Source organism: Pyxicephalus adspersus, chromosome 5 (genome assembly GCF_032062135.1).
Source record: "Pyxicephalus adspersus chromosome 5, UCB_Pads_2.0, whole genome shotgun sequence".
NCBI lineage: Eukaryota > Metazoa > Chordata > Amphibia > Anura > Pyxicephalidae > Pyxicephalus > Pyxicephalus adspersus.
This window is the reverse complement of record NC_092862.1, coordinates 24,398,772-24,419,483: the sequence shown is the minus strand read 5'-3', so window position 1 is coordinate 24,419,483 and position 20,712 is coordinate 24,398,772.

Sequence of the window (20,712 nt, the reverse complement as noted above, 5' to 3'; positions counted from 1 at the left end):
TCTATTATGAATTACGAATCCATTACCGTAGAACCTACACTCGGCATACAGTACAAAGGAAGGACTACTTTGCCATGTCAATACATATAATATAGGAAAAAGACACTAAGAATTACACCCAAAATACAGAATAAGAGAAGTGGTACTTCAAAAAGCTCATACATACAGAATAAGATCAGATACTGAGAATTATACCCATAATACAGAATTATTTTATTATAATATTATTAATATATTATTATTATATTATTATTATTATTATTAATAATAATAATAATAATAATAATAAACAGGATGATTTATATAGCACCAACATACTATGCAGAGCTGTACAATAAATAGGTATAATATGTAAATGTTGTCATCCTTTTAAAAAAAAAGGACTAAAACAGCAAAACAAACATTTAGTGCTTTTTACACATATGAAGATATTGGACTGTTGTGAGTTATCCAGGACTATGGGATCTATATTGGCCCCCATGTAACAGTCCTGGGTGAATGACAACCAATCACCAGTGTTTTGGATTTAAATTATACACCTCCCCCATATTCCTTTATTCCCATAGGTTCAGCAGGGCAGCAAAAGGGTTGAAGGTAAGTATAGCTGGTGGGACCGCCTATAAAGTGAACCTGTGCTTTTGATTGCACTTACAAATGAAATGAAAAAATAAAAGTATGGAAGAAGTCATGGAGAGGTAAAAATAAGGAAAAAGGGGGAAATATGGGAAAAGGGTAAGGAGGTCTAAAAGAAGAAAGAAGAGGAAGGAAAAAAAAGGGAGAGGGGTGGTAAGAGAGGGGCAAAAAAGGGAGGGAGCAGGATTAAAAAAAAAAATAAAAAGGAGGACACGACATTTATTTAAACATAACAGTGAGAAATGTCTCAATAACAATTCATACCCAATCTATTACCAAGAACCTGTACTGTCTCACCTAGCAGCATACACACCTATATTTATGTGTTCTGTGCTACCCTGTTTCCCCGATTATAAGGCACTGTCTTATATTTTTTGAAATGCCAAAATATGCCCTAGGTCTTATTTTCAGGGATAATAATAATAATAATAATAATAATAAATACACTATTTAATATTCTGTATTCTCAAATAATTTGTAAGGCAACCATGAATATTGTTTAAAATGTCTTGCCCAATTTCCTTTCTTCTAAGTAACGGCATCATACAGGTGATCCCTAACCTGATCACTTCTGAGCATTGTAGTTCTACCTTCATTCATATTGATTGCCCATGCATGGTGTGATGTAAACCACATAGCATGTATGAAAATTAACCAACTTTTGTGTCCTACCTGTATTACATGGTTAAGCTGCAGTATTCCAGAAGGTTATGTAATCTAAACATTTATCTGGCCAAATATAGTGATGCCTACTTCCACAACTTCTGCTTTCCTTTAATCTAAATCTAATCATGTACATGCCAGAAGAAGTAAATGAACATGGTATCCACTGGTCCCTGGTCACACAACATTATAGCCACTCTGCTGGGCATAGATGCCAGGTCTGTGGCATTTGGGGCACCGCATAGTCTGGTTGGTTTTAATGACAAGTGGAAGGATCCGACTATGTTCAAAGTTCAAGCTTTAAATGAAAGACTGATATTTGTTTTTACAGGTTCAGTTTTCAGGAAGCAAACAGGATAAAGGCTGACAACACATCCTTAAGGAGACATTTTTCTGAGTTACAAACTGGCATATTATGACCTAACACCGGACATGCAGACTAGTTAAATAATAAATCACTCGAGTTCTCAAGAGTAGTCAGCTGCATGCCTAAAAATACACTTTATTATCATCACTGCTGAATAGTAACATACAAGCATGATAGAAAGGTATAATGCATCTAAAAGTGGAAAATGTCTGCAGCATTAAAAACACTTTTATTGTTTACCCATAATTCTTTCACAACACATGGAATGAAATAAATAAATAGGTGGAAACTAGTGATTTACCCTCAATTAGTCCACTACTAAACTATTAAAACTTCATAAAGCTGGATGACTAATGACTATATTAAAAGCAGAGGTAACATGCTTCATTTACTAAGAAACTTTGACTTTTTTACATTGAAATTTCAATTCATTCTTGAATTAGAGAATTTTGGTTATACTTTTGGCCATGGATTAATGGTAAATTCTCCTTCCTATTCCACCTTCCTTCCCTTTCAGGTTGTATGTTAGGGTGACTGTGCCCCAGTTTTTTCTCTTCTCTATTTTATCTCTTCCTTTTTTCTATACCCCAATATCATGTACTTATCATTTTTTCTTTAACCTTTTACTGTCCTACTTGTTCTTCTGAAATAAGAAAAATCTTGCTTATTGACACCCAGAATACAAAACATCATTGTTCGCTTAAATGAAGCAGATCCTTATAGTTATATCTAATAATATACTTTTTTTTTTAAATATATTTTTTGGTGTATTTTGTAGTTAATTATATGTTTTATATTTTACTAATCTTGATTATGCTGCACTATCTTTATTCATTGTAAGTCAATGTTGTTTTTCTGGGTTTTCAAATAAAAATTGAAAACAAAAATATTTTTTAGCATCTTCACTATTTTAATAAATCAGATGATAATGTGAAAATAGAACATAACTATACTATGTTTGCTGGTTTTTAGCTGTAGCAGGTCACACTGAGGCATGCGAGTGGTCATAGCAGCCTGGTATTAAATAAAATCTCTTTTAATAAGCGGAGATGTGATCAGTGACCGCAGGAATCTGCAGCTCCTCCAGGCTGGTGAGCTAATAGCAGCAAATCTAAGTGACATCACAAGCCCTTTACAGTCAGGATTTTGTTCTAGCCTCTTAACAACAACACACGTGCAACAGATGTACTTAAATTACTACCTTAACTGACACTAACTATCCTGCTGCTATTCTTCATCCATAGTGTTCTGATTTTACCTTAAAACAATGTCCAAAAATAGAAAGAGTTTCTATTAGGTACTATTCACAATATATTTATTATATATAAATTATATTATTATATTTATTTATTCATATATTGTATTTATAGTGTTGTATATATAGTATGTATGTTGTATATATAGTATGTTGTGTTGTAGTGTGTGTTTTGTTATCTACACATATAAGGCCTAAAAGTCAGCTAGGCTACCCGTATTTTCTACCCGTATTTTTCCATTTTCCCTACATGTTAGTGGAAGAACAAAAAAACTAGGAACCCAATTTAATCTGTGAATACGGTACTGTATGTCTGCATCCATATATGTGAGCCCGAAATGACCTTTACAACTTATACACAATGTAGCCGTGGTACATATTTTATAAGAAGCAACTTAAAGCAACACACATTTATAGTCATTGGATCGCAATCTCTCAAACGGTAGGATGTAGGAAAAATGACCTCAATGCCTTTCGTACTTCTGCTGTGATCTTTAAAGGGTGAATTACTCTACATTGCCAGCAGCTATGGAGTCCGATGAAAGCTTTTTTAAAAAAGCTAACAATGATTGTTATAAACGTATCCAAAGACCAACTCCAGTGTGCTGTAAAATGTAACCATGCAATGAATCCCCCCCACTCTCTGTCACAGTGAATGGGATACTGTAAATGTTTCTATTATTATTACACAGTATTTATATAGCACCATCATATTACGCAGAGCTGTACATAGTCGTGTCACCAGCTGTCCCTCAAAGGAGCTCACAATCTAATGTCCCTACTATAGTCATATGTCATTAATGTAGCCTAAGGTCAATTTTAGGGGGAAGCCAAAAAACCTAACGGCATGTTTTTGGGATGAAACCCACACAGAGAACCTGCAAACTCCATGCACACAGTGTCCTGGCTGGGATTTGAACCTAGGACCTAGCGCTGCAAAGGCCAGAATGCTAACCCCTGAGCCACCATGCTGCCCAAATGCTCATTTTGTTGGTTAATCAAAAAAGCAGCAATATTTACCTTGTTACCTAATACCTCATATTCATATGACCAAACCCCAAACTGTGTCACTTCTCTGGTCTCCGGCTGTATTGTACATGGGAATGGTAAGGACCTGCCCACATCCTGGGGGCTTTGGATAACAGAGAAAAGCTTCAGCTGCCATTGGAATGAGGAATCAGTTAGGAATTTGAATTTAATTGTTTTCCCCCCAGACAGAATTAGCAAATAACTGATGCAATACAATAGGGAGAACAATGCAAGTTTAAATTTTACACCAACCCACAATTCAGCTTAAAGTGATCAACACAATAACACAAAACGTCTGTTTCGGTGGGTTACCTAGCATAGCCCCAAACCACACCAATGTAACCTTTCCTTGGAATTCATTTGCGGATGTATAATGCTTGTAAACCAGCCTCTTTGTGTTACCTACAAAATATAATGTAGGGGGATGGCTGGTGTGCGTTTTACATGCAACTTTTCCCCAGAAGCCATTCAATGGTATAAGTTTGAATTTCAAACAAAATATGTAAATTCACCATCTATGCTGTAAGGTTTAATGTCTGATTAGTCTTATAAATCTGATTTTTTCCTGAGCAGATCCCAAGTCGCAGTTTAAGAGCCTTGCAATGTTTCACCCATCAAATACATCCATCACAGACCTTAGATCAGGGGTCCTTAAGTCCCCAAGGGCCAGGACTAAGCACATTTTAGTATTTCACAAAATACAAAGCTGTGAACAAGGTTAGGAATAGTTTACAAATAGTCAGATAATAATGTTTATACCAAAATCTGCTTGTGTGTGGTCCTCGAGGACTGGAATTTAGGACCCCTGCCATGCGGTCAAATGGATAGCCTTCTATTGTTACCCCCGGGGAAAAATTGGGCACCTTTGGCTTGTGGAGGTGGACACAAATAAAGAAGATCTTTCAGGGTAGGGACAAATTACTGTGGGCTAAAGCAAATGTACTATATGTGTCATTGTGTCAGTTTAATTAGACACCATGGTGAAATGTGGGTTTCTTGTGACCCCCTTTATACATTTTCCAGTGTCAGCTTCCTTTTTGGCCTTCCACTACTTTTTAAAGCCACAGTGGAAATTGTTGGGGGAAGTTTCCCTGTTATTGCAAATAGAATCAGGGAGCAGATAACTACATAATTCTGAGTATGTTTCACTGACTGTGCCAGGTCCTACTCAGATCAATGTCTGAATAGGAAAATATCACTTCTCATCTTTTCAGGGCCACCAGACCCCCTGCCAGTCCTCCTTTGCTTGCCGCATGGTTTCTCCACCTAAGGACCCTTCATTATTTTGCATGTTTCATATACAGTATGCCTAAAATATTTAAAATGCTTCATATTATATGGTGCATAGTGTGGAGGTATTATATAATCCTATTTTCTGTGCTTCAAATTGACTTTATGTAATGTATGATATTTACTATATGATGTGCCAGTTATTGCAGTTGTTAAAGGATTTGCAAGCAATTTTGTGGTTTGTATTTATTTTCAGTTTTGACAATTTATTTACTACATGCAAGCAGATTAGAAAGAAAACATCAGATGTGTCCCAGACCGAGAGCAGATGTGTGGAGAGAACAGCCAAATTTATAGCAAGGGAGGTACATTAGAGCAATGGCAAGGATTAGTTTAGCTCAGGGTTAGGTCCAGCTGTCAAACGTATTACACAGAAAAGTCACTATGCAAATCTCTACACCAGATGAGTGTGTAGCCGCTAATCTTCAGCTCATCACTACAATCTCGGTGAAAAGCTAGTTTATGCATTGGGGGTAGGGGGTGTAGTTATGAAAACTATAGCCCTTAGCTGAACAAGGGCTGCCATTGCTGACTCACAATCACATCAGCACTTCCTTAAGATATTGATTGACAGCTGTGTGTGGCATGTTTTTAGAGCAAATGTCTTGTCCATATGATATGTGACAATACAACTTACTTTGTTAAGTTTCAGTAAACTTCCTCCTTCCGGAAAGCAACTTTTAAAACATAGGGCAGCACAATGGGATTAGAAAACTTCAAAGGCACTATTGCAATTTTTCTTGAATAAGCGAAAGTTTTTTAATCTTTGTTGGTGTTTCCATTGGACCTCCACTTTAAACCGTTCTGACATATATGTTTTCTTAAAAAATGTGGAAGCTGTGCATTTTGGAGAATAGAAAATATTCTGCACTAGATCTAGCTCTGTCAATGTTGGTTAATGGAAAACTCCTTTAGTGTGAACCTTACCATTCACCAACCATAAAATCCTTAATAGCACATTTGATATTCAACTCCATCACTCTTTTTCTGTCCCCAAAACACTCAACCAGTAGACAATGCTTTTACTGATTTTGCAAAAGGCAACATCTCTCATTATTGTCCATCTACAATGACTTGATGTGCTGGCTGCACCATTTTTGTGCAATGTAAGAGGCACGTTGGTGATGCCAAAGAAGGAATACAAAGTGTTTGTTCAATGTGGAATTGTTTATAAGCTGAGAAGCCCATATCTGGAAGCAGGATCTGTAAATACTGGCAAAGGAAAGTGTTATTTTAACTGCATTGCACCCATGATAATGTATTGAAAAATATTAATGGCTCATTAAAACAGACTTCTATTTATATGAATGTCCTTGAAGTGGCAGGCACAACCCTCCCCTCCAAAAACAAAAACAAAATCCAGTAGCAATAGCAGAGTTATCATAAGAAACAAATCCGCAGTCACTTGTTTAAACTGAGCAAGAACTCCAGGTTTAGGAGTACATGTAACCTTTCCCCCAGTGCCCACTTGCCAAAACACAAGATTGTTGAAAGAAGGGTCAGTGAAGTTATGTACTCTATGTCAACTCCAAAACCATCTGACATTACTGCTTACTGAGCAAGGCGGTGGTGGCCAGAATGTATAGGTGATAGTTTTTCTTTAAAATAAATAATTTAATTATACTGTGTATTTGTTTCCTTTACTTAATTTAGACTTTTCAAAGAAATATATTACCCAAAAACATTTGTTTTTGAATATTATATTAGTGTTTGTAGACTGGACCTGTGCAGACACATAATTTATGCAGCTAACTTTTCAGTAAGATGCAATTAAGCTTCACAATAGCTGAATTGAAAATAAGTCTGTTTAACCTAACATGTAGCACTAATTAATATACTTTACTTATGCTGTGGTTGGATCAATCTATTCAATGTCAAGTGCTGTGGCTCGACTGTCCTCAGCTATGGGTCAAATATGGATGGGGTGATTTGTATTTTTTTAATTCTATTGTTTGTGACAAAGGTCTGATATGGTCTATTTTGCTCCTAAAGAAGCAGACACTATGTTCTGCAAAACGCGTTAAGTCTGTTTTTAGGGAATATGTGAGGACTACCAAATCATTGATGTTTTTAATATGTACTATTGTCTTTTGTTTTATTTTTCCTTTTTGTATAAAGATTGAAATAAAGTAGTTGATTATTTGTTTTTTTCATAAAAAATTGCTTTGTTCGCAGTAAGTTATTGGTATGTTTTTAAAGTCCCTGGTATTTTTGCTTTTTCAATCAAAATGTATTTATCTCTTTATCCACTTTAATTTTATTTGATCAGGGCATTACACTTCTCTGTATATCTCAGTCTATAATTTGCATGCAGCTCTGCCCAGAGACAGTAGCAAATTTACAACCCACCCCAGGATTCCAAGCCCCAGCCCCCTCCCTTCCCTAAAGGAATCCACATGCTTGTCAAGGACAGAGTGCAATCGGTGCTATTACATTACCAGGAAATTCATGTAGAAGACATTAGAAAAGTCATACAGGGAGAGGTGAATGTATTTATCAAGTCTATAAGCAGCCTTATGCTGTTAACAATAAGACTTGGTTTGCATGTAAGTTAAAAATGTAATTGCTAACACAAAAAAAAAAATTATAGTGTTTTATATCAAAAGTGCCCAAAATAAAAAAAAAAAAACTTACCTTCAGTCCCGCGTCGTCCCGGTATCCGCCTTTGGGCCGGCACTCCGGGCGTTGCCATCTTCTTCCGGGTTTTTCTTCCTACGTCACCTGACACAGGCGCGAGATCGGGTGATGTACTTTGGGGAAAAAACTTGCCGATCTCACTGCGCATGTGTAAGATCGGCTTTTTTTTTCTTTTGACGAAATGGCTCCTTCTGCTCTTGCCCAAGGTGCTCGGCCATGCACAGAAGGAGCACCCAAGAGCCCCCCGGGATGCTTGACGTCTCCTGGGAGGCTTTTTGCTCCCATTTATTCTCGATCGTCTAGGTGACCAAAAATTAAGGGGATTCTGCTCCACCCTTTTTTTACCTTACATAGAAGGGTTCTGAGTTTAGGTATGCTTTATGTTTACCCAGCTACAACCAGCTATGGAAAAACAATACCAAGGATATAAAGCAGGCATGGGCAAACTACAGCCCATGGGCCTTTTAAACCTATCAAATATTGGTACAAAAATGTCTCCTGCCAAAAAAGGGTGACCAGCAATGCTGTTCACTCTGAAATTAAGTGTAATTTGAATGTATGTTTTCTTTTACTTTTAGGTAATGGCTTTTACATGTAATGTATATCAGTTCATACAAACATTTTCCATTCATCTGATACTGGCCCGGCCCATCTGTCAAATTTTAAAACTCATTGAGCCAAAAAGTTTGCCCACCCCTTATATGGAGTCTTGAGTTGAATTTTAAAAAGAACCTGACAACTTGTATATGTTGGCAAAACGACATTGTTTTTCTAAAGCTCGCCCCTTGACCATATACCCATACCTACTTCTACCACTGGGATCATTGGCGATATTGCTTCCCTCATGTGACAGTGTTTGGGCCTAGCAAATGGCATCTAGTAAATTGTCCAATACCAATAAATTCTGGTGGCAAGAAAAATTTCGAAATTTTTATTTATATTATAAATTTTAGTAATAAATAGAATCTAGTTTTACAGTCTGTAATCCATTATTGTCATGTAATTAGAAGGTGATATTCAATGGAAAACAATAGCCACATTGGAGGTCTGATAAGAATATATGGTTGGTATTGATGCATACAATGAGTATTAATAATCACTATGGTTTGGGATATAATAGTTTCATAAATATAAGTGTCACACAGTTTTGCATCATTTTGCTCTAGTGGAAGTCAGCAAAGGGGCAACGTTCATGCTCAACTAAACACTTTCATAAGAAGTAATCAATAGATCCAGGCTTTGGAGTGAGTGAGCATGGCAAGCTGCTGGGCTATAAATTCAGGATTCAAGCTACCATACTTTAGTTGTAGCCGCAAGGGAGACAGAGAGCACCCCCGCCCTGGGATGAGGAGGTCAGGGGGCCCGGCCATCACTGCTTCTTCTCCTTATCTAACAGATGTGTACTCACATCAGGAGCAAAGCAGCAACTCTTCAGGAGCTGTTTTCAGCAGGGTTCCTACTAGGTCAAAAAAAGAGGCCAATGATCATCTAGCTAATTGCTTATCCATTTTCACCCTTGGGACACTGTCACTGACACAGACTGATTTGATATCCCCGCCATTAGGTGCAGTTTAGAAATTAATATCACACAATTGAAATTCTTAATTTTTGTGTTCATGCAGCAAATGGGCGACCAATAAGGAGAAGTCCAGGTGACTGCTGTGATTGTGTGATACTTCTCCCTCCTCCTAGATTGTAAGCTCTTCAGGGCAGGGTCCTCTCCTCTTCCTGTGTCACTGTCTGTACCTGTTTGTCATTTGCAACCCCTATTTAATGCACAGCACTGTGTAATATGTTGGCGCTAAATAAATCCTGTTTATTATTATTATTATTAATGATAATAATAATAATAATAATTATAGTCAAAGTAGTAAGATGTCCATACACTGGTTGATAGGTTTACATGGCGTAACCACCATACACCCATGGACTATCCCCTTACACCAACAGGGTCATTTTATTCAGGAGGTAGTACTGACTGTTCACTATAATAACTATGACAATTATTAGGGAGTGCTCACCACTGAAGCTTATCAGACCAAGAAAGGGTTGATATATAGGTCAAGAAATATCTAAAGACTAAATGGGAAGCATGGTGGCTCAGTGTTTAGCACTTTGGCCTTTGCAGCACTGGGTCTCAGGTTTGAATCTCCGCCAAGACACTATCTGCATGAAGTTTACAAGTTCTCCCCATGTTTGCGTGGGTCTTCTCCTACATTACAAAAACATGCAGTTTGGTTATTTGGCTTCCCCCCAGAATTTACCTTTTGACAGTATTAGAGATTAAAATACAGTATATAAAAACATTAACATGTGACTATGGTAGGGACATTAGATTGAGCCCCTTTGAGGGACAGTTAGTAACATGACTATGGACTTTGTACAGCGCTGCATGATATGTCAGCGCTATATAAATACTGGATAATAATAGTAATTTTAGAACATCTCAGTGTATGGCACACATTAACACACATGGGTGGAGTTTTGTTATTAGTTGATCCACTATGTTGCCTTGAAGAACGGATCCTGTGCAGCCCCAAATTTTTGGCTTTTCAAACATGTTGTGGCAGTGCTTTTACAATAAACATGTTGTGGCAATGGTTTTACAATAAAGCATAAATTGTAAATAAAGCATCATAAAAGTCCAATTCTAAGTCTGCAGTAGTGTGATGGTAGTGCACTAAATTGAATGAGATGCTTTAATGCACAGCAGTAGACACACGTCATATGTTGGCACTATATAAATATATTATTATCAGCAACCATTCTGTACCCTATCAGTTTATTCCAAGTACCTTTTCCCATCTAGTTGGGGTTCATACCCTTCTGTTTTTTTTATTTTTGTGTACATTTTGTTCCACAATCCAAAAGAACCTTGGTGGATGGGGACTAGGATAAATTCAGTTTGTATCATATACAGTACTGGTATTGTTCCCTTAATGGTTACTATATAAAAAAATGCCTAATATATGTTCTTCACATACAAAATTAAGATTATATTTTTTGTGGCTATTTCCTGCCTTAATGCATGTTTACTTACATATACGAGTGGCATTGTGGTGTCAATATTAGTATGTGTGCACCGGAACCCCAATGCATATTTACAATAGCTGCCAATGAATCTGCACCACAGCTTACCATATGTACATACTTATGTTGTGGTTCTTTCCGAAAATGTTGTCTACCTGGCTGTCATGCTAAACCTCAGCTTTATTACTTAGATTATTTAATCAACCTAGAGTGTCATAAATTTCAAATCTTGAAGCAAGAGGATCACAATGGCACCCAGCCCTGGTACATCCAAAACGCTTTATTAAATATATATATAGATATAGAAATGTATTTATTTCATCTCACATTTGCTTTAGGTTCATTCTGTTCACTTCATTCATCTGATGAGTGTAATATCTACATGTGCTTCTGAAATACTTTCCATAAGCACACTCGTGAATCTGCCTTCTTATGTTTCACCCACCCAATATCATGGCACATGTTCGGACACATGCTGTTTTTATATTGTTGCTATAAAGTATCGACCCAACAAATCAGCAAAAACAGTTTGCCTTTCACCTTGAGCGTGAGCAAAACAAGTATTTTCAAAATCGTGACAATAAAATAATCATTAACTCAAAAGTTATTTCAGGGCACTATAATATAAATATTTACTAGACAGATTAGTTGTGGTAACTAATTAATCAAAATCCGATTATTATTTCCTTAGAGAAAATCATTCACTTAAAATCAGTGAACAGAGGCTCTGTATTAGGTAACAACATTTTATATTCTTAGCTGGCAGTATAACAAGTACAATGGTGTTGTAGCTTATACAGGTTGATGACGTCCTCCGCATACTACATTTACACATGTGCATTGTGCTAATGCCACCTCCTAGATTGTAAGCTCTTCAGGGCAGGGTCCTCTCGTCCTCCTGTGTCACTGTCTGTATCTGTCTGTCATTTGCAAGCCCTATTTAATGTACAGCGCTGCATAATATGTTGGGGCTATATAAATCCTGTTTATTGATATTAATAATAAAAGTAATAATGATAATAACATGCAGAGATTCAGGTGACAGTATTTGAGCCTGGGGATTGGTTGCTCAGGCCTAAAGGCTGCATACTGGGAAGAGGTCATATGTTCCTTTATACTGGGAAACACCATGGGATGAATCAATAAACCAACAGCAAAGACTAACTGGACAATGGCGCTGGTTTACCCTTCCTGGAGGTATGCATATTAAGTATTTTAAATGTAAAAGCGGTACATTTAAAAATACTTAATATTTTGAGTTTTTCACCTGGTCCCACCTCCCAGCTGCATGGTCCCGCCACCCAGGCTAAGGCTCGCGGGCAGATGCCCGGCTGGCATCTGCTTCCCCTGGCCTTGTGTCCCCAACATTCGCACACCGGGGACGCAGATGCCAGCCGGGCATCGCCAGGTTACACAGATACCCGACCTGAAGATGCTGAGCATTGCTTAAGTTCCCCGTGGGCACCGTTTACCTGGTTAGCTGTTTAAACTCCCTGGCAATTCCACCTTGAGTGAGCCACACTCAGGATTATTGCTAAGGAGGTTAAGATTCTCTTTGCCAAAAATGGATGAGGCAAAAGACTGTTTCTAGAAACTGATTTTGAATTAGCACAAAGCAACATTTTGGGACTTTAAAGAACAGAATCATTTTGAAATTCATGTACAATTCATGCATACATACAATGTTACAAACAATTCAAATGCTAAATAGTTTTGATATAAAATAAGTATAGGTATATATAACAGTCTTCTCCCTAGCCCCTTTCAGCACTTTTTTCATTTTGTGGGTTGTTACAGAAAATTTGGGTCACCAGCCCTAAGCTTCTTCCCACCCAGCTTAAAAAAAATTCTGGGAAAAATACACCCAGCAACATCTGTCCCTTTACCCCCCCTGACTGTCCCTGGCCTGCCCCTTCCATCCTTTGAATTTCAGTTGTTTCAATCATGGAAGCCCAGAGTCACATGCAGCCTAGGATCACCCAATATTACTCCAGACTGGCATCTGTCAGGGCATTTTGTATTTGTATTAGCTCTACCAAACCACTGTCTAAACTTAGCACGAGTTCTTGAGAGAAGCACAAAGGCAGGATGTCATGATGTTTTCTGGAAGTTATGTACAGCCCAATGCTGCAAAACTTGTTCTCCAAATATGCCTGGAGGAGCTCTACAAACACTAGAAAGAACAAAGGAACACCAGCATGTTCCTGCATAGTGTAGAGTAAATAAAAAGTGGTAATACACACATATTTAAAAACAAATAAAACAGCTTACTCTGCTATGCGGGCCTGGGTGCTGAAGATCAACGTGGCCAGAGCTGCAGGATCAGTCGAGATCAGGGCTCACAGCAGCAGTGGGTGATACTTTAAGTCCTGTGCTTTCTTTTTTGTTGCTGTCAGTCTTAAAATGTTCTCCTTATTTCAGAAGCTTACTGTATCCTGGTTTCTAGCAATGTTCTAAAGTGGTATGTATCATCCAAAGTTGTTGTAAGTAGTATCCCTTTTCCGAAACTGAGATCTGACTTCTCTGCTTCTAATTGAGCTACAACACCAAGTCTCCCACTATGAGATAGAGGGTGTCCATTGTTTGTAAATGTGAGTTACCGTATATACCTGAGTATAAGTCGACTTTTTCAGCACCCAAAATGTGCTGAAAAAGTCACCCTCGGTCACCCTCACTTCAGTCAGGTGCATGGGTCCCTCCAGAAAAGCACCCTCTGCCAGCCGATTCCCGCTCCTGCCCCTGAAAACCCCCGCTGACACAATAATAAAATGTACCTGGCCAAATGCACTATTAGTGACAGCGCGGTGGCGCCCGCCAGACCCCTCAGGTACCTGCGGCTTGTAACCCCGAGTGTGGCTCGAGGTAAGAAAAATTTGCTAGGAACGGTAACCCTGAGGGCACACTCAGGGCAGAGAAAAAAACAGGTCTCCTACCTTGTCCCTGCACACCTGCAGCGTCCTCTGACCGTTCCGGCAGCCGCGTCCAGCGGTTCCTTTCCTGATGACAATGTCATCAGGCTGCGGCTGAAATACACTGGCCGCAAAAGCCAGAAGGATGGTGGAGTTACAGCTTCTACACGCCGGCGTGATTCCGGCGCCAAATTTAAAAGTGTGAACAGTAGTAAATACCGTTACAGTGCAACATTGTATGTCATCAGATCACTACTGTTTGACCCTACAGCTATCCCTACAGCCCTGCCTGCACTACACTGACACTACTATAGTGGCTGAATGCAGTAGCGCTTTGTACCCCTTTCAGCCACTTTTTCCGGACAGAATCATACTGCCAGGGAGGTTAAATAGAATTTAGTGGTTAGGTAGGGTAACTAGTATACCTAACTAACCACTAAATTCTCACTATGGTATTTGTTTACCGTATTATGGCTGTTGTTGATCTGAAACTGTAAAGTTCCTTGCCAGTAGCTGCAGTATTTCCCACCCTCGGTTTATACTCGAGTCAATCAATTTTTTTGTGTTTTCCCAGGTAAAAATAGGTACCTCAGCTTATACTCGAATATATACGGTATTACCATTTTTTCCTATGAAACTTGAATCTGACAATATGTGGATGATTAGTGGCGTCCTTTAAAGCAAAGCAGAACCTTCTAAAACCGGAGAATACTGTATGTGCAATATTACACAGTATTTATATAACACCATCATATTACGCAGCACTTTACAAAGTCCATAGTCATGTCACTAGTTGTCCCTAAAGGGACTCACAATCTGATGTGCACACCATAATCCATGTATATCTATTAGTTGTATCTAAGTGAACAAACTCGTCATCATAGATATTGTCAATACTACAAAACTAATCACGATTAGGAATTATTAATATAATTCTCCTTGGTATAATTAAAGATGTATTGAAAAGGCAAGCATCAGGGACTTTTTGGCTGCTTGTAATAACGTTGAGATTATAGAGACCTAAGGATTGCACTTGCTGTTTCAAGTAACCTATTCCTATTATGATCACATATGCATTTCAGTAGAAGTGTATGTATAGTTTAGGATCCCCCCAAAAAAAACCACTTGTTTGGATGAGGCTTGGTTAATTCTCAATTTATGTTTTATGTTTTGAATTCTGTATCGCATCTTTTTTTATACTTATATAAATCTTTGTTTAATACAAACAGCCAAAGAAAAAAACATAGTTTGCTAGCCTTTTCAATACTTATCCTAATTTCCAGAGGTTGGCTAGCAACCAATAAGTCGTTACCCAAAAAGAGTTACAGCATGCAGTCAGTGTATACAAATTCAGAAATGGAAAATGCACATTGATGAAGTCTGTTATTTCCATCCACCCTGCAAAGACTGTTATGCTTAACAAAACCTCAGGAGAGAAGGATGATGGCTGGCACAGCTGCTCTTCTAATTAAATTTAATGTTATGCTCAGCCCAGGGATTCATTGTTTTCTGTGCTGCTGCCCCACAACTATTTTTCAATCAAGAGGATTGTATGCTTAATCCAGGTCAGTAAATCAAAGTATAAAATCTGCCAGGCAACTAGCATTTCCAGGATTTCATCAGTGACAATCCAAAGATGCCTGGCCATTGTTTGTTGTGTAGTGCTCTAAGAGAATATTAATACACAGTGTATAGCGCCGACATATACAGTGCTTTACAAAGTCCATAGTCATGTCACTAACTGTCCATCAAAGGAGCACACAATCTAATGTCTCTACCATAGTTGTATATTATAACTTTATGTAAATTAATTTTAGGGGGAAGCAAATTACTGATCTGCATGCTTTGGAATGTGGGAAACCCATGCAAACATGGGGAGAACCTGCAAACTCCATGCAGATAGTGTCCTGGCCAAGATTCAAACCCGGGACCCAGCGCTGCAAAAGTCAGAATGCTAACCTCTGAGCCACAGTACTGCATATAAAACACAGACATGAACATATTATCTTGGCACATATGGGCAATAAAGGTCCCTACAACAGACTAGCACCTGTTGTTAAATTCATGATCTAACCAATTTGAGGTTCAAGTATGCAGCTGTCACATAAACAAAAGTTTTTGGTGAGCTTTTTGTGTTCCTGCCATGTGGAAAGCGAGTAGCAAAGGGTGAGGTATGTAAACCATGGTTGGTTTGTTGGGGGTGGAGTGGGGGGGCCGCCACACCAAATTTAAAAAAAAAAATGGTAATTCTGTTATGGTAATTGTGGCTTTATGATTATTTGTTTTAACATCACTCCTATACACTTTAGTCAGACCACATAATGATATTATTAATATTATTATTAACAATAATAATAATAATAAAAATAATATTACAAATAATATTACAAATAAACAGTATTTATTTAGTGCCAACATGTTACGCATCACTGTACATTAAATAGGGGTAGCAAATGACAGACAGTGGAGGAGGAGAGGACCCTGCCCCAAAGAGCTTGCAATCTAGATATGATTAACTTTATTGCCATAATACACAATAAAATGTGTTATTTAGGTGGAATAAAACTTTTCTTTTATTCTATGCTCAGTTTGACTTGCCATGTCTGTGACCAGTTTACTTGAAGGTCAACCTAGAAATAACAAAAAGTCCCATTCCAGTTTGATCAGTGTTTACAGAGTAGTGCTATCAGTGGAGTGAATGACCTCAAAATCACCTTAGAGCAGAGGTACGCTTAGCTCATTGTAAACTTCCATGCTGATTGCTATTACCACTGCTGTTAATTGCTTGATAATTAACTATTCTACATGGTTAAGTGAACATATTTAGCCAGCAGCATTGGCTTTGCATACTTGCCTCTGCCCTAAACACAACTTGGTTATTGGCGTGCATTTAATAGCAATGTTTTCCTATTTCCGTGATTGATTCTAATTTATGGCCTTCATTAAAATACATTGTATTGTGTTTGCAGCAGATGGGTGAAATGATTCTCAAGCTGTTTTATGTCTTTTCAGGCAATAATACCACTGACATACAGATATGCCAATTGGTTCTTCCTTAATGTTGAAAAGGAACCAAGCCCAAAGTAGTCCTTTACTTTTGGCTGCAGGGGAACAAGAATAGTTGATAACTCAACTTTTTCCCTTCAAAGCCATTTCTCAATTCTGGCAACTCCATTCTGCATGGTTGTTCTCAGAACTAGATCATTCAAAAGGCGACTTAGAAAGGATCCAGTGGACGTACGATGGGCCCAACTAAACCCAGTAGAACCTCAGTTATCCGGCACCCACGGGGAATGGCCGATTCCTGATAACTGTAGTTTCCGGTTAACTGGGGTTTTCTTTTCTCAGCCAATCAGCACTAGACTTGAATAGGGAGACTTGTGCCCATTCACCTCTAGTGCTGAATGGCTAAGAAAAGGGAAACCCTGATGACGGCTCAAGCGTCTTAAGGGTTTCCCTTTCCTTAGCCAATCAATGAGAGGAGCAATCAGCGGAGCTCTGCTTCCTTGATTGCTCACGCAACCCTAGCAGAGCTGTGCTATGTGTTCTTGGATGAAGAACACACGCTCCGCTAGGGCTGAGCAATCAAGAAAATTGAGCTGTCAGGTGCTGGTTATCTGAATTTTCTGGTTATCTGAGTCCCGGATAACCGGTGTTCTACTGTATATATTTGGTCTAAATTAAATGTAGTTTTAAAGGGGTGGAAATGTGTTTATAGGATCCAATCAGAAAATGTGTTGTGTATTGCAATTCAATTTACAGTGTAATGCATATCAAAATTATACATATGGGAAAAATAGCAAATTATCTTATTTACTACAGAATTAGGTTATTTTGTTTGGTATGTGATTAGGGAAAAAAACTTTTCTGTGGCTACATTATGGGGATGCATTTTTTTGTTTTAATCTAGTTATTATCAGTCTCTATAATGAACCATGTAGCTCCAGGTTTTAGCATTACTACACTACAAAATGTAAACAGATTGAATCAATGGGAGATAGAGGATATTGGGAAATTCTTAAGGTCAGAAAATTACAAACATCTTTTGACTTTTACTCCCCCTCCATTCAAGAAACCCAGATGTTCCCATGCCAGCTTGTGTGTAGTCTTTAGAGTGTGGTGGACGTGACAGCATGCACGGCCTCCTGAGCACCTAATGTATGGTATGGGCTGATGCCTCAGGCTGCTCAGTGTCAGGCAGCAGCAAGTGAATGCATTCATCCTTGTTTGAAATGTTTACAGCACAGGGCTAAAGGCAAGCGGGACAAAAGTCTTCCTGAGAAAAGGGACAGAACATATATACGTTAGGAAAACACTGAGATTCAAAGTAACAGATAAAAGTCTTTATACCACCCTCAAATCTCTGGTGCACAGGAAATCTTCCGCAGGTCTGCAAATTAAATTATTACTTGCGGCAAACAATTGTGCAAACGCAATTGTGTAAGATAAATGTTTTATACACAACGTAATCAGTTTTACATCTTCATCTGTAAAAGTGTCTGGTTTGTTTATCTCTAAATAGGTCTTTAAAAATTACAATCCCAACATTTCAGGCATTGAAATTAATAAAGCAATTGATTTAGTTAAGTTATTTTTAACTTGGGTCTGTTCACACAACTGCACTACGCTCGATGGGGGCAATTTTATTTACTAAGTTGCAATAGGATGGTCACTCAGAATATGAAAATGTACAACATGAAAATGTACAACAATCTCATGAAAATGTACAACAATCATTTTTTAATATTAAAGACAATTAAAAACAAAGCAAACACTCATGTGTATGTTTGAATATCATAAGTGTTCCTTACGCATTTCATGGAAACAGTGTCCACTTCAGCAAGCAGTCTAGAGGGCTAGCATATGATAAAGCAAAAATCAATAAACATTATAACAACACTATTGATTTTGCTTTATCATATGCCTCCTGATGAATCAGATTCTGTTTCTATGAATCGCATAGAGACACTGTTCATCTAGAAATCCCATGTGTATTTGTTACAATAACCATCCACGTGTCCTCAAAGAGCTAAACTCAGTTATTTCAAAGCGTAAAATTAACAGTGACTGTTGATCCAGGGAACATCCGTTTGCCTCATGAAATCAGGAATTTTTTTTCTCCTGTTGAAGCAAGGTGTACCCGGGTTTTTTTTTGCCTTCCTCTGGACTGTAATGATAATAATTATCTTAGATTGATGTGAAGCTGGCAAAAAAAGTCCCACTTGTGATTTGTTTGATAATAGGGATGGGGCAGATTGTTTTGCTACAGTAGCAATAGAAAGGGAGCAGCTGTTATTTTGAGCCATGATCACCACCTTTAAAAGTGGGAATTGACACAAAGCAATAAGTATAAATAACCCTATTTTTCTGGCCAACAGGTCTAGTCACCTCTTCATAAAAAGGACCCTTGGTGTAGCCTAATTGTTATTCATTAGCACATTTAGTGTTATTCATGCAATGCAAAGTGTAAAACAAAGATGTTCTAGAATAATGTGTATTCAGTAAATCATCACCTTTGTGGTTTAACTTGACACAGAAGAGTAGACACACACCCAGTGAGATGAAGTGGCCATAACTACCAATCTGAAATCATTTTAATGAAGTATATCAAAAAGCTATGCGTGGTTACTGCAAATCATTACTCTCATATCTACTTAGTCACAGGCTTAATGAAAAATAAGGCTCGAGAAACCATTAAATATGAAAAAAAGTTTATTGTACACATTTTATTCATAAATCCTGAAACTCCAGGAACACAATTCATCATCACTTCGGTACGAAGAGTACACTTTCCAATGGCCAACAAAAACAAACTGACCATTGGTTCAAAGTTTTTTTTTTTTTTTTCCCCCGTTTAGCTTAAACACATGGCGCAAAACTGTACAGAAAAATTAAATCAAAAGTTTCATGTTTAAGATCAAGAACATATACTGCCCATCAGAAGGAGCATAATTGGAGAGCTGTCATCAAGGACAACCTACTAGGCAAAGATGTGAAGGCTGATTTACTAAAGGAGTTGATAACCTGCACTTAATAAAAGATGTGAATATGCACTTAACTATCCAATCATTTAACAAGTATGGTAAGTTTCCTGTTTTCATTTCACACCTCCTCAGGAGATGAAAAAATTAAACAGGGATTTTTTTTTACAGGTTTTAGTAAATTAGGCTCGATACATTATTAGTTGCTATATCCAACAGCACCACTTATGCTTTATTTTTTTTTTCAATCCACATGAGGCATTTAAAAAAAAAAAAAACAAAAAAAAACGCAAAGAAAACAGAAAAGTAGAATCACTTCCCATGCCAACCAGGCTCTTTAAACTTAACTGGTTGCTATAATCAAAAGTTTTGATAAATCAGCACCACCAAGTCAAAATCAGAAACACTCTTCAGCATAAAATAAGTCAGCTACATACTCATAGCCTTGACCTTTCACACTGTATTTAAGGACCATGAGTACAGCACCAATAGTTAGGAGTTTAGGTCCCTCACACGTACATTGAACATCTTTCTGTAGAAAATCATAGAGATACATAAATCCCCTCTTTTCACAGCCATGGTTCGTATTTTCTGAAGAAGCATATCAGCTAGCAGATTATGAATTAATATACATGTCTCTTCTGCAGTACCAACCCCAAGCCATCTACATTGATGAGCACAAACACATTTAAAAACACTGTCACTGGATGGATCTAGTTGCATTCCTTTCAAGAAATCTGGCACCGAGGATTAAACAGCCGGTGATCTGTGCAATGTGTTTCGTTAAAAAATTCTTAGGCTGGTTCATCTTATAAACATAGAACCAGCCTGGTGTTGCATAAGGAAAAAACTTGGATGGTGGAAGCTGGGATGGTTCTGTATTCAAACTCCTTTTACTCCCCTAACACTGAAATAAAA